This window comes from Miscanthus floridulus, chromosome 8 (assembly GCF_019320115.1).
Source record: "Miscanthus floridulus cultivar M001 chromosome 8, ASM1932011v1, whole genome shotgun sequence".
Lineage (NCBI taxonomy): Eukaryota > Viridiplantae > Streptophyta > Magnoliopsida > Poales > Poaceae > Miscanthus > Miscanthus floridulus.
Genome location: NC_089587.1, coordinates 220949153 through 220962111, shown reverse-complemented (window position 1 = coordinate 220962111; position 12959 = coordinate 220949153). Strand labels below are relative to the sequence as shown.

The window sequence follows — 12959 nt, the reverse complement described above, 5'->3', positions numbered from 1 at the left end:
GAGTTCAGTGAGCCGGATTTTAATTCCTTTGGCGAAGGCGATGCAAGAACATATTCTATCAGGTGTCAAGTGATGTTACCAGGCGTATCAGGCTTGGTCCCATTGGATGGTCCTTGTTTAAAATTCAATGGTTTCTAAGTACCCCTAGATTACAATTTTTCTTTTTACAATATTGCAGATTAATCTTCACAAGTGACCTGACTACTTACGTACATAGCAATGGCTTGAAAAACTATTATTATCCATTTACTTTTGCCAATGTTGCCATGCATGATGATAGCAGAATTTTGAGAACACAACATCAACATTTATGCCAATAAAGGCTCTGTAGTCCTTTCAGGTTTCGTCAGTAATGACACTCCTTACACAGTCTCCAACAGAAACCCATATGGACACATAAGCCCAAAATAAATAGCAAGAGATCCAAAATCAGCTTTCAATAGAGTACCTATACGGGAGACTTATTTTGGGTTGTCTGAGAGGCACAACCCAAATGTGGACATCCTCTCTCCTAGAAACCCATTTGCAGAAAAGATTTTCTTTTGGGTCTTGTTGTTGGAGAAGATGCTGAATAGGTATTGAACCTTTTGCCTATAGCGCTACCCAAAGAACGAATGTGTATTATATTTTGGGTGTTGTTGTTAGAGATAGCCTTAAGCTTTCAATTCCTGCTGTCCCCCATATGACTGTAGTACCATCTCTTACATATCCTTCTCAGCAACTTAAATATGGCCCCGTTCGGCTGACCTTAAAAATGGCACTATTCAACTTGTTTTTTCAGTTTGAATAATATTTTTCTCTCACAACAATTTAGCCAGAACAGTATTTTTTAGCCAATTTCAGTCAAACAAACGGGCCTATATGTGTCCCTTAGAACCAGGACACAGGCCGGTCTCTCCATTACCTATCTAGAGAAAAATACAGACTTGGATGTGTAATCTGAATGCCGGAATGAAATGGACAGCCACTGCACTGCAATGCCCTGCATGATAGGAGTAGTTATATGATTTCATTTGATTTGATGCAGCAGCAGGCATCGATCAGACTTGAGAGGGGCTGAGCCTATGCATGTGTTGGTGCGGGACCCACGGAATACCTCGCAAGGAAGGGAGAACTAGTCTAACTAGGATTCTTCCCTGTAATCTTAGTAGTAGTATTATTCTGTAATCCTACTAGGAACACTCATTGTAAACCGACTAGGACTCTGACCTCCTGACTATATAAAGGAGGGCAGGGCCCCTTGGATGGGGAGTTTAGAGAACAATTATACAACACAACACTTTAAGATCAATCCAACGCAAAGACTAACGCCGACTGGACATAGGGCTATTACTCGATCAAAGATCGAGGGTCTAAACTAGGATAAATCGACTGTCTCTTGCGTTAACCGTCGAGTTCCGCATACGCTGAAGCCCGAACAATACTGCCCCGGGGACCCCCATGGTAGGCTATCGGTGGACAAACACCGACAGCTGGCGTGCTAGGTAGGAGCTTTCGGCGACTTTACATCTGAGAGCTCAATGGACCTCGACAACATGATCTTCTCGAAGGGATCAACCTTCATCTTCGGTTCATGGATCTGCGAGGCAGGCGATGATGGCAAGCTTCAAAACCGTCTCCTCAGAGATTCAGATCATCATCAGGACTTTTTCATTTCGGCGACAACGACAGAACAGCTTGCCAAAAGATTCGCGTAGCTCATAATGTCCAATCCGACTTAGATTTCGTGACTTCGCGCATCCGATTCAAACTCAGGTTCCGCTTCCGAAACGGAGTCTTATTCGAGTTCTTTCAGAAACCCAAGTTCTTTTCTGACAAAGCTCCAGAACATGGCATCAACCTATCAGAATACTACTCGGAGTACACTCAGAAGAAGTCAGGTCCTCTTCTGTTCAGACTCCACAACAGGGCAACGTCTTATCAGACACGAACCGAAGGATCCACCAATCCGGTGCTTAGAATGCCACTGAAAGGAGCCCAGGAAGGTCTCGTTTTAACTATAACATCTCTGGACTGCATCATCCACTGGCCAGGTTCCGTTCCTGAAGATATTAACACCCAACTAGTCGACAACGTGACAATAATAGCTCTACCCTACCAAGAAGGAGACTCGATCTGTGACCTTGAAGCCTCTACTGAAGTTATCAACAACTCTGGCAGTACAGAAGCCATAGACGATGACAGAACAACTCACGCTAGAGAAGTATTCGTGATTCGCCATCCTCAATCACCATTGGTCCCCCCAAAAGCACCCGACGTCAGGTCTTCAGATGAATCCAAATCCAACATATCACCATTTATCCAAGGGCACGATGGTGAAACTGAGAGTCAGAGGCAGGCTAGAGAGAGAAAGAACAAATTGAAACAAGGACGGCAACGCCGTGCTCAGTAGTGAAAGGACACTTGGATCAAATATGAGTCAGACCTAGCCGAGTATAATAGAAGAAAATCAGAGCGAGAGGTCGAAGAAGGACGAGCAGCGAATACACCCTACGATAAGATTCGAGAAGCACTAGAAGAACTCAGGGTGACTTCATATCCTAATAAAAAACAAGAACAGCTCTGAGACTTCCTTCGATCAATAGTCCTTAGGACACACGATGGAAGGGCAACATCTCATAAATAGGAAGATCAAAATCAAAGGAAGTCCACTTTCGAAAGACTTGGACCAAGTGAAAGTCACAACAGAGAGAGTCGAAGGAATCATAGTCAAAACGACTGAGTCGAACAACCAAGAAAGGCCAGAAGCAAAGCACCTACTCGGACAGCCATGCAAAACTACCTTCACCAAGACAATAGTTGGCAAGAAGGGGGCGCCGATTTGGAATACACAGAAGCCGAAACGCATGATAGATTCCCTTGTTTCATAAACAGACTTGCTTCAATACGACTGCCTCATAAGTTCAAGCCATCCAACCACTCCAAGTATGACGGCAAGACCGAACCAAAGCAATGGCTCAGGATTTACTTGCAATCGATTGAATTGGTCGGAGGAGACGATGACATCAAGACCTTGTTCTTTCCCATGGCCTTAGAAACCATGCCACTACAATGATTTGACAAATTGAATCTAGGATCAATCAGAAATTGGAAGGACTTGCAAAGAGTTTTCTGTGAAAATTTCGCAGGTATCATTACACACCCAATCACCCACGCAGAGTTAAAAGGACTCAAGCAGAAAGGAGGTGAAAGTCTAAGAAATTACTATCAACGATTTGGTGAACTACGAGCTCAAGTACATGATATCACATAACGAGAAGTAATCAAACCTTTCTCTCACAGAATCATGGCTAGGTGGCAATTTCAAGATTTCTACAAAGAGAACCCAAGAAACAATGAAGAATTTAGACGAATAGTGGAAAAGATGATTACTATAGAGGAAAAAATAAGAGAAAGATTCCCAAATAGAAACAACCGAGACAACCCAGACAGACAAAATCATCGAAACAACAGACAACAGGAAAGAAAACGTGGACCAGACAACACAGTAGCAATGGCTGACAAATCAAAGAAATTTACCAAGCCCAGAAGATATGACAATATTGAGAAGATACGTTGCCCCTTGCACCCCAATAGAAAGCACACCATTGGAAATTGCTACACCTTCAACAAAAGATACACTAGAAAAGATAGTAAGGGGAACAATAAAGAAGACAATCAGAAAAAAGAATGAGACAACCATAAAGACAAGGGATTCCAAAAATCTAGAGGGACAGTAGCAATAATCTTTGCCAGAGTTCCAGATTCTAGAAGCAAACATCAAGAAAAGCTAGCGTTACGAACCTCTAGTGACCTCTTTTTGCCTCCATTTCTTCACCGAGTTGATCCGTTTCAACTCCAACTTCTTCAACTTTGTAAATGTGCCAACACCACCAAGTGTACACCACTATGTGTATGTGTGTTAGCATTTTCAACAAACATTTTTCAAGGAGTTAATCACTCAATTCACTTCGCCACTCGATCCTAACACGTATGCAAAATTAGATCGCTCAAGTGGCACTAGATGACCGATATGCAAACAAGTTTGTCCCTCTTGATAATACGACCATCTATTCTAAACCCGGTCATAAACTTCTCTACACACCTATGACCGGTGAAATGAAATGCCCTAGGTTATACCTTTGCCTTGCCCATTCCATTCCATCTCCTCCAATATTGATGCAACACATGCACCAACCATGTCACAAATGATATGATCCACTTCATATCATCACATGACCGTATTGGTTCATCGATCTTGACTTCACTTGCTCTTCACCGTTGCTTCAGTCCATCGGCGCCAAGTCATCACTCAACTTGCCCTTTACACTTGCAACCGGTCCATCGAGCCAAGCCTTGTCTTGATCTTCTCCATCTTAGTCATATGACTCAATGTCAAATCTCATATGCAATGAGCCCCTTCATCACATGTGTGAGCTTTGCAACATCTCCAAGCCATTTTTACCTCCATGGCATATGTTGCTCATACACATGTATCTGTGGACTAATCACATATGTATCTCACATTAAACACAATTAGTCCACCTAGGTTGTCACTCAATTACCAAAACCAAACATGGACCTTTCAATCTCACCCTTTTTGGTAATTTATGACAACTCTACAAAGATATAGAAATTAAGCTCTTTTGGATTCATGTTGCTTGCCCAAGCAATTTTATCATGTGTAAATAATTTTGGACAAGTACAACAAACCCGAATTGATAGTATTAGCTCCCCCTACATATGTGCTAGAGTATTTGGTTTAAAGCTCGCACATATGCATAGATAGGAATTGTGGGAAAGTAATTACTACCAATGATGCTAAGATGTAAAGAATTAACCTTTGATGAGTGATACCAATCGGAGTGCATATTTTAACACTATCCTTAGCACCATGAGTAGCTAGACAACATAAACACTAGAGACCTCATGAGATCAATATTATAAACAAGGTTCTAGTACCACGTGTAGAAATATAAGTCTAGCTACCGTCTTATGCATACTAGTTATCAAATCATCATTCAAGTTCTACAACTAGCATACACCACACAAGCAAGCATATCAAATTTAAAAACTTATGCAATGCAAGCAAGCATATGAATACGCATATATCAAATGCAATCAAACAAGTTCATGAGCTTGCTCCCCCTACTTATGTGCTTCTCTTGTCCAAGAATTGTGATCCCTCAATTCCTCAATGTTGCTCCGTCTTTGCCTATGTCCATGTCCAAATCCAACTTCCCATGATATCTTTGTACTAATCTCTCCCCCTTTGTCATCAATTTCCATAAAAGGTGTGCATCTCTTGATACAAAAGGTTGCTCTAGGGATAGATGTTTGACACTTGAATCTTATATTTTTTATGGATGCCACCATATGTTGGAATGACACCACTTGTAGCCCTTGATATCACTCATGTAGGATCTTTTGACCTTGATACCGATTGGTAGGGCACCTCCCCCTATGTCATAGCATGGGTCATCCATTAATCTTGAACTCTTATAGATGAGGAAAGCATTCTTCACTTAATGATCATTTAAAGTTGAGGATCACTTGTGGAACCACCATCTTGTATGATTGATACCACGTGTATGATTGTTTTGTCAATAAGAGCTATTTCTTGAACATTTGCTATCTTCATGAGTACCACTTGTAGGATATCACTTGTAAGTTGATCTAGACACTACTTGTGAATACCACTTGAAGAATCAATTGAGTCTAGATACTACTTGAAACAACCAAACTAGATATCCATTTGCATTGTTGTCGTGTGCCTTGTCTTGATCTTCTCCACCTTAGTCACATGACTCAATGTCATATCTCATATGCAATGAGCTCCTTCATCACATGTGTGAGCTTTGCAATATCTCCGAGCCATTTTCACCTCCATGGCATATGTTGCTCACACACATGTACCTGTGGACTAATCACATGTGTATCTCATATTAAACATAATTAGTCCATATAGGTTGTCACTCAATTACTAAAACCAAACAAAGACCTTTCACGCGCCCGCCACCACCCGCATACACCCCGTGCCTGTCGTCAGACTCTGCCAGAGGCTGCTCCTCCCTCACCGGCGACGTCCACCCGCCTAGGGGTCCGCCTACCCCATAGGCCAGGCGAAACCCCCTCGCCTACCGATTAGTGCGCCCAGGCGACCGCCTAGCGCCGCCTTTTTTAACCTGGATACTATCCACTGAGACTGATCGACCACAAAATTAAGGCTAATGCGTTAATTGATCAGAAGGGCCGGCCTCTAAAATAAATGGATGGGTTAGGACCTATTAATCTAAGATCAAGTTTAATAATAAAGCCAAATATTTAGCAATCAGCCAAACTGCAAGATCCAAACTATACGATAGTGATCTTTTATTCGTGTATAAGAACATTTTTATTGTTACTTTTACCTTTATGCCACACCTTCTCTTTACTAATCTCTTTACATTCACCTTGATGCATGGAACTATGGACCCACCACTGTATAGGCTCTCATGTCCAAGTCCAATTTATTGCTTGTACGAGAGCCTAACTCTCAACTCTCTCCTCTCTTCTCTCCTCGACTCACTTGTCATATAATAACTTAGTCTATTTCCCTTTCTCATATAATCGGCCATTCAAACGTCACGAGAAGCTGAGACTTGGTGTCAGTTTGGTTTAGCTGAGCCGTAGAAAAGCTGTTGTAAATTGCGAGGTACGAAAAAAAAACAGTTGTAAGCTGCTATATGTTATGAAAAAGTTTGGTTGAAACATCTAGAAAAGCCTACCTATCTATCTGTATTGAAATAGCTATGAACATCTCCACAAAATCACACATTTGGAAAAACAGAAACCGAAAGTAGGATCTAATATACCGCGAAAATTATAATGACACCTTTTTAGAATTATCTTATAAAAGCCTAGCAAACACAACATTTGCCTCAACCGCTATACTGATGGTCCGCGATTCTGTCCATCTTTACCTCAACGGCTATAGTGATGGCCCGCGATTCTGTCTCGGAAAGTGGGGATTGTTACATGTCCCACTAGAACGCGAAGCCCTTTTTCAACCCCGGTGACTCCTACTTGTCAGAGACAGAAACCAACCCGCGGCGGCCGTTGTCTCTGCAAGCCGCCGCTCCTTCGTGCTCGCCGCCGCTGCACTACCGACCGCCACCTCCACAAGCCGCTGGCGGAGGACCAATTACCCTCGCAATCGCCGTAGCGCCACCGCATCGCGCACCCACTGGGAGTCGTTGCGCGATGGAGGCGGAGCAGGCGGAGGCGGCGCGCCGCGCCAAGGAGGCCGTGGAGCACTACACCCTCGGCCCCAGGGACATCACGTTCCTCACCAACCGCGCCGCCGCCTCCTTCCGCATTGGCAAGGTCTCTCCCGGTTCGCGTTCCCCCTCTCCATTCCCTCTTTGATTCTATCCCATACCCTCGCTGCGACCCGCCGGCCGCTAACGCTTTGGGACATGTTCAGTACGAGGAGTGCGTGAGGGACTGCGACGAGGCCGTGAAGCGCGGCAGGGAGCTGGGCTCCGACAGCGAGCTGATCGCGAAGGCGCTGTCCCGGAAGGCGTCGGCGCTGCTCGAGCTCGCGTGCAGCGCCGCGGATTACACGCCGGCGATAAGGGCCCTCAAGCTGTCGCTGGCCAAAAATTACAGCGAGGAGACGCTCGAGAAGCTCAACGAGGCGGAGAGCGTGAGGAAGGAGGTTGAGGAACAGGAGCGATTGGATCAGGAGGCCGCCAACCAATACCGCGAGAAAGGTTTGGATGTTGCTCGATTACAGCACTATTGAAATGTGAAATCGGGCAATGTTTCTTTGAGGAAGTCGGGAGGGGAGGCCCCTACCTAATTTAAATAAATTAAAATGAAATGCAAGCTGTACATATGCAAAGCCAAGGCGGCAAAGAACAAAAAGGACAAGGACCACAAGAGAAAGAGAAAAGAAAACAACAAGAAGAAAAAGAAAGTAGAAACTAAAGGAAAATAAAATAAAATAAGACTATCTCTTCTCAATATGTTGGCGCTGTTGAACTTCCATATCCTTGTTCCCAATGTTAGGTCCATGCTTGGATATCTTTTCTCCTTGATTCTTTCTTTGTTCTGCATTCTTTTATATCAATCACAAAGGAAACACACATTTTGGTCGACAATGAAATACTCTCAGAAATTTCCATTTAGTACTTTTGTGTGTATATAGTATGGGGATTTCCATGCGAAAGAAGACAGAGCACAAAAGAAAGGGACGAGTAGATACTTCTCCTAGTAATCTGTGTTTTTTAAGCATCATGTATCCAATTCCTAAGTACTAGTTATATGCCATACAATGATACAATTGCCCCTTACTGTGAAATGCTGCAGGCAATGAATTTTCAGAAGAAATACCATGAAGCAGCAATACACTACACGCGAGCTACGAAAATGAACCCAAAGGATCCAAGAGTAAGCATATTCATTGTTCCCTTGATTTTCCTTCTCAAGTAAAGGCAACTCCAGATCCTTAGTAAAGTAGTACTATCTTCAGTCAAATATAGATGACGTTTCAGGCAAGAAAACAAGAAGAAAATAAGCTAACTCCCCCATGTCTGAATGTCAAATAAATATGACCAGACCCTCTTTTGAAATTTGTAAAAGTTTTGGTAAATTAAAATTTTGCATTGGTAAAACGTCATCTATGATCGGTCATATTTGGCATGCATTGTTCGCTGTAAAGACATGCTGTGGAACTGACCCATTTTTTCTTTGGCACTCCTGGATGTAGCAATTCATTTAATTTATGGTTGATCTTACAGGCATTTAGCAACAGAGCTCTATGCCACATCCATCTGGGAGCCTTTTCTCAAGGTCTTGAGGATGCAGAGAAATGTATTGAACTAGATCCAAATTTTCTGAAGGGCTATGTGTGTAAAGCTAAAGTCCAGTTCCTGATGGAAAGTTATGAAAATGCTTTGGCAACTTACCTAGAGGGCTTGAAGTGTGACCCAAATAATCTGGAGGTTCTTGATAGCTTAAGAAGGTAGCTTTCCAGTTCTCGTCTAGTCTTCTTGAGTCATGGCGTGATCTAAATTGACATTGTGTTTGATTGAATTAGATGTGCAGCACGCGTTAAGGGGTCTAATGCAGGTGATGTTGAGCTTGAGGATTTGAAATATGTTGACATTGAGGAACTAAAATATTTCTCGGTAAGTCTAGTAATAAAAACAAAATACAGGATTATCATTTTTCAGAGGGTAATCACACTGTCATTGCCACAGTACCATTTATTCTTGGCATTTGAGTTGGTGTTTTGCATGCTTAAACAATATTTCTTTTATTTCCGAAGGAACACATTCTATATGAAGTAGAGCAAGAGAACTAGCCTGATGAAAAGCAAGCCGAATGTTCATCGAAACTTCGAAAGTCAATCGACCCCTATCCTGCATGCCATGCCATCATGAACAATCGCCCATTCGGCCTGACTGAAGGTCTCGGGTCTATATCTCCTTTGTTTATCTTCTCCAGTCCTACCACTCCTTTCCCTTTTCTCTTCCTTCACCTCTGGCAGACCTCAATCTCACCGTCGGTGCTGGCCTGATGCAGGTTTGAATCTACATCGGTATTAACAAGATCTGGGGGGGTGGGGGGGGAGGGGGAGGAGGAGGGCGGCCACAGCTGCGCCGCGCCGGCCGTGCGGTCCGTGCACCGTCGCCATGGTGGCATGGATCGAGAGAGGGAGAGGGAGAGAGAGAGAGAGAGAGAGAGAGAGAGAGAGAGAGAGAGGCCGTCGGGGTCGGGGAGAGACGGCGAGGGTTTCCTAGCGGGTGGGGTGTACTGTAGCGACCGTTGGAACCAATACGGGCCGTCGATCGCAGAATCGGACGGGCAGGGGAATTCGGGTAACGTGGACACCCTGAGGAGCGGCCAAACTTCAGAAATACTGCCATTAACATACAGTGTTTTCCATTTCCCTCTCCTTTTTGTGTCCATATTGTGCATGTGCTTGTTCAGACTGCCGGCTCCACGGCTGATGGTCTTAATTCCATGTTTTGTAATTTAATTTAGTAAAACATTAAATCCTTGACAGCATATTCAGAAATCCACAATCTAGATTAATATTTAATTCTAAGCAAAATTTTACCTTTTCAAGATAAAGGTTATGATTTTTTTAAGTCGAATCCATGCGTGCAAGGTCATCCTCTGACACGTCATGTAGATCGCCTTATGCGTGCATGACTTCATTTAGGGACTTAGGGTAGTAATATGAGAATCTCAGCGGCCCAGCCTTTGACAACCTCCCATGACAAGAGATTTATTTTCTTTAAAAAATAAGACAAGAGACTGGTCTTTCTCGAAAGGAAACTGATGAGGATCCTCCTGGATCAATATGTGTTACTCCTGAGGAGTTAGTACATTTTTCACTTGAAATGTTTCGGTTTAGTGTGCGTGATTGGCTATTTTTGGCAGGGTGATGGTCCAAACACTGGACACCAGCAGAGGAGCAATGAGGTGCCTGCTAGCAGAGTGGTGACTTCTCAGTGTCAATGCAAGTAAGATGCTGCACTTTTCCTTTTTTTTTTGAAAAAAAATGGCAGGAGTCTGCCTGTCAATTAAAAGTAAGATGCTGCTCGTTGTTGCTTCTTCAGATAATTGCGAGAATCTTCTCCCTGCTCCGTTGATTCAATTTTATTGTCTTCACTCATTTTGCGTTCTGTGTCCATAGCACCAAGGACATCGACGAGTCATCCGCCGAGAGGCTGTACGATGCAATGAGCTACGCCATGGCCAACATGATGCTAATCCAGGTCCCAGTGCTAGGAACAACGAAAGAATTCTGGCGATTATCTGACAAAGCGACTAGGATCAGCAGAAAACTTGCATTGATACTGAGGAGCCACCACTCAGTTCAGTTGGCAAGTATCTTGCTGCTCCTCTGCAGGTGTCCAACATCTGGATTGGGAGCAATGGGAGTGTCAAGCTAAGGGGGTTCAGTTTCACTGGTAAAGGCTTCAGTATTGAGGGTGTAAGAGATGACTACAAACGCCTGTCCAGGATCCTGACAGCGTTAATTACTATCTCGGGTGGGGATAGCACCAAATTGCCTCCGGACTATGCAGAATTCCTCCTGCTCTTGGAATCGGACACCCTTACAATGAAAGATGAGTTCTTGATTGTAAACAATGTTGCACTGCTGCCCATTAAAAACCGGTAATGTCTTTACTTATTTTACCCATTTTTTGCTACAGGCTCATTTTGTTACTTGTGTTCACACTTCACAGCACTGAGGTCTTCCTGATGCTACACGATAGAATTGTCGATTATCTTGGGTGTACAAACAACAAGAAGAAGAAGAGGAGACTCTCTAGTCTCCCCTACAAGGAAGACTGGTTGGATACTGCCAAGGCAAATACAAAAATCAACCGGTGGGTTGTCAATGTTCAAAACGAGTACAGAACGAGTCCACATGATCTACTGCGGCTCAACAGAAATATAAGAAGCCACTTGCATGGGTACAATGACGGTGACGACATTGAGGAAGTTCTGTATTGTGAATGGCCCGAGCTGCTCATGGTCATGCAGAAGATGTTGCATTTGGAAGGTGAGCTCGAAGGCACTGACATTCAGAACAAGTTTGGCTAGTCGTCCTACACTCCTAGTGCAAATAGATGTACATATTCCACGTTTCATTCGGTTGTTAAGCTGCTGTTCTTCGATCGAGCTTCAGTGCGAAAGTTTATGCTGAATTGCTGATGTAGTGCTATGTTACCTGGTCGATGTAATATATAGCTAGGCTTGTTGCTTTCTTCGCTTCTCTCATCTTGAAGGTAAAGATGGATCAGCTTATAAAAGTATGCTATAAAATGTTGCCTTAAAATTCTAAACTACGCTGTAAAATTGGGTTTGCATTCATCATTTTGACAATGCCTGGATTCCATCAGTAAGCGACGTTGCCAGACAGGGAGTCACCCTCGCGTATTAGATGCTTGCCAACAACCGAAATAAACAACGTTGTCAGGAGACTCTGAACTGGTCCACAGAAAATTCAGTTCCAAGTGCCCCATCAAACAAGCTGTTCTCAGTCCTTCTCTTACGTTAAAACAGCATGTTCTCTTCATTCAAATTTTCTTGTCGCGGCGCTTGGTTTGATTACCATTTGTCACTCTCCAATTATCCAATTAGAAATAAATTACTCCCATGGGAACCGCTACGCGTTTTCAGTAGCATAATAATGGTCACTTCACCAGTCTTGTTCAGGATATAAGATGACGAAAGGAGTGACCTGTAGTAAATCCAGACGTCAGTGACAAAGGTGGTTTTCAAATCCAGACGTCAGTGACAAACTTATGGCGTCGTTGTTAATTGGGTTTGATGTAGAAAAAACAATCAGAGCTACTGGTTGTAGAGCCTCGTCAAAATCAGCCAATGATACTTTTCTCTCACAACAAATCAGCCAACAGTACTTTCAGTCATGGCTTATCAGCCAAGCGAACATGCAATCTTCTACCACAAAAAGATTAAAAAAAGAGTGGGATTGGAGTGACACCTAATCCTAGTGGGCGAATCAATTAATTTCTAGAGATGCAAGAGAATTCAGTTGAATCGGAAAACCAGATGACAAAATCTTGACTTTCTTTGTTTCAAGTTAGCGTTTGACAACCCCAGGAAACTTCAGCTCTGCTTCCACCTTTGACAAATGTATATAAAACAATAATAAACCTATGCAAGGGTCATGCTGCTAGATATATCTTCCAGAATAAAATATATCTCTGGTTTACGTTATTATTAGCCCATTTTTTTATTAGAAAAGGAAAATTTCTGTCGTTGGATACTCTGTCTTTAATTAGCTTTTCAACTACTGTGCTACTCTTCGTTTTTTTAGAAAAAAAACACAGCTTAGAAATCTAATGATCTGTTATGATACTCTAGATGTTATATCGAGTAGGTACACTTGTCACCTCACAGTGTATCATATTGTGGTGAAATTAAATTAATATAGCCAACTACCTACCATG

General features: G+C 43.0%; 1 pseudogene; it reads left to right on the top strand.

The window, feature by feature from the left end:
• Positions 1-7049: 7049 nt before the first annotated feature.
• On the top strand, positions 7050-11818 carry LOC136475045 (uncharacterized; annotated as a pseudogene).
• The last annotated feature ends 1141 nt before the right edge of the window (positions 11819-12959 follow it).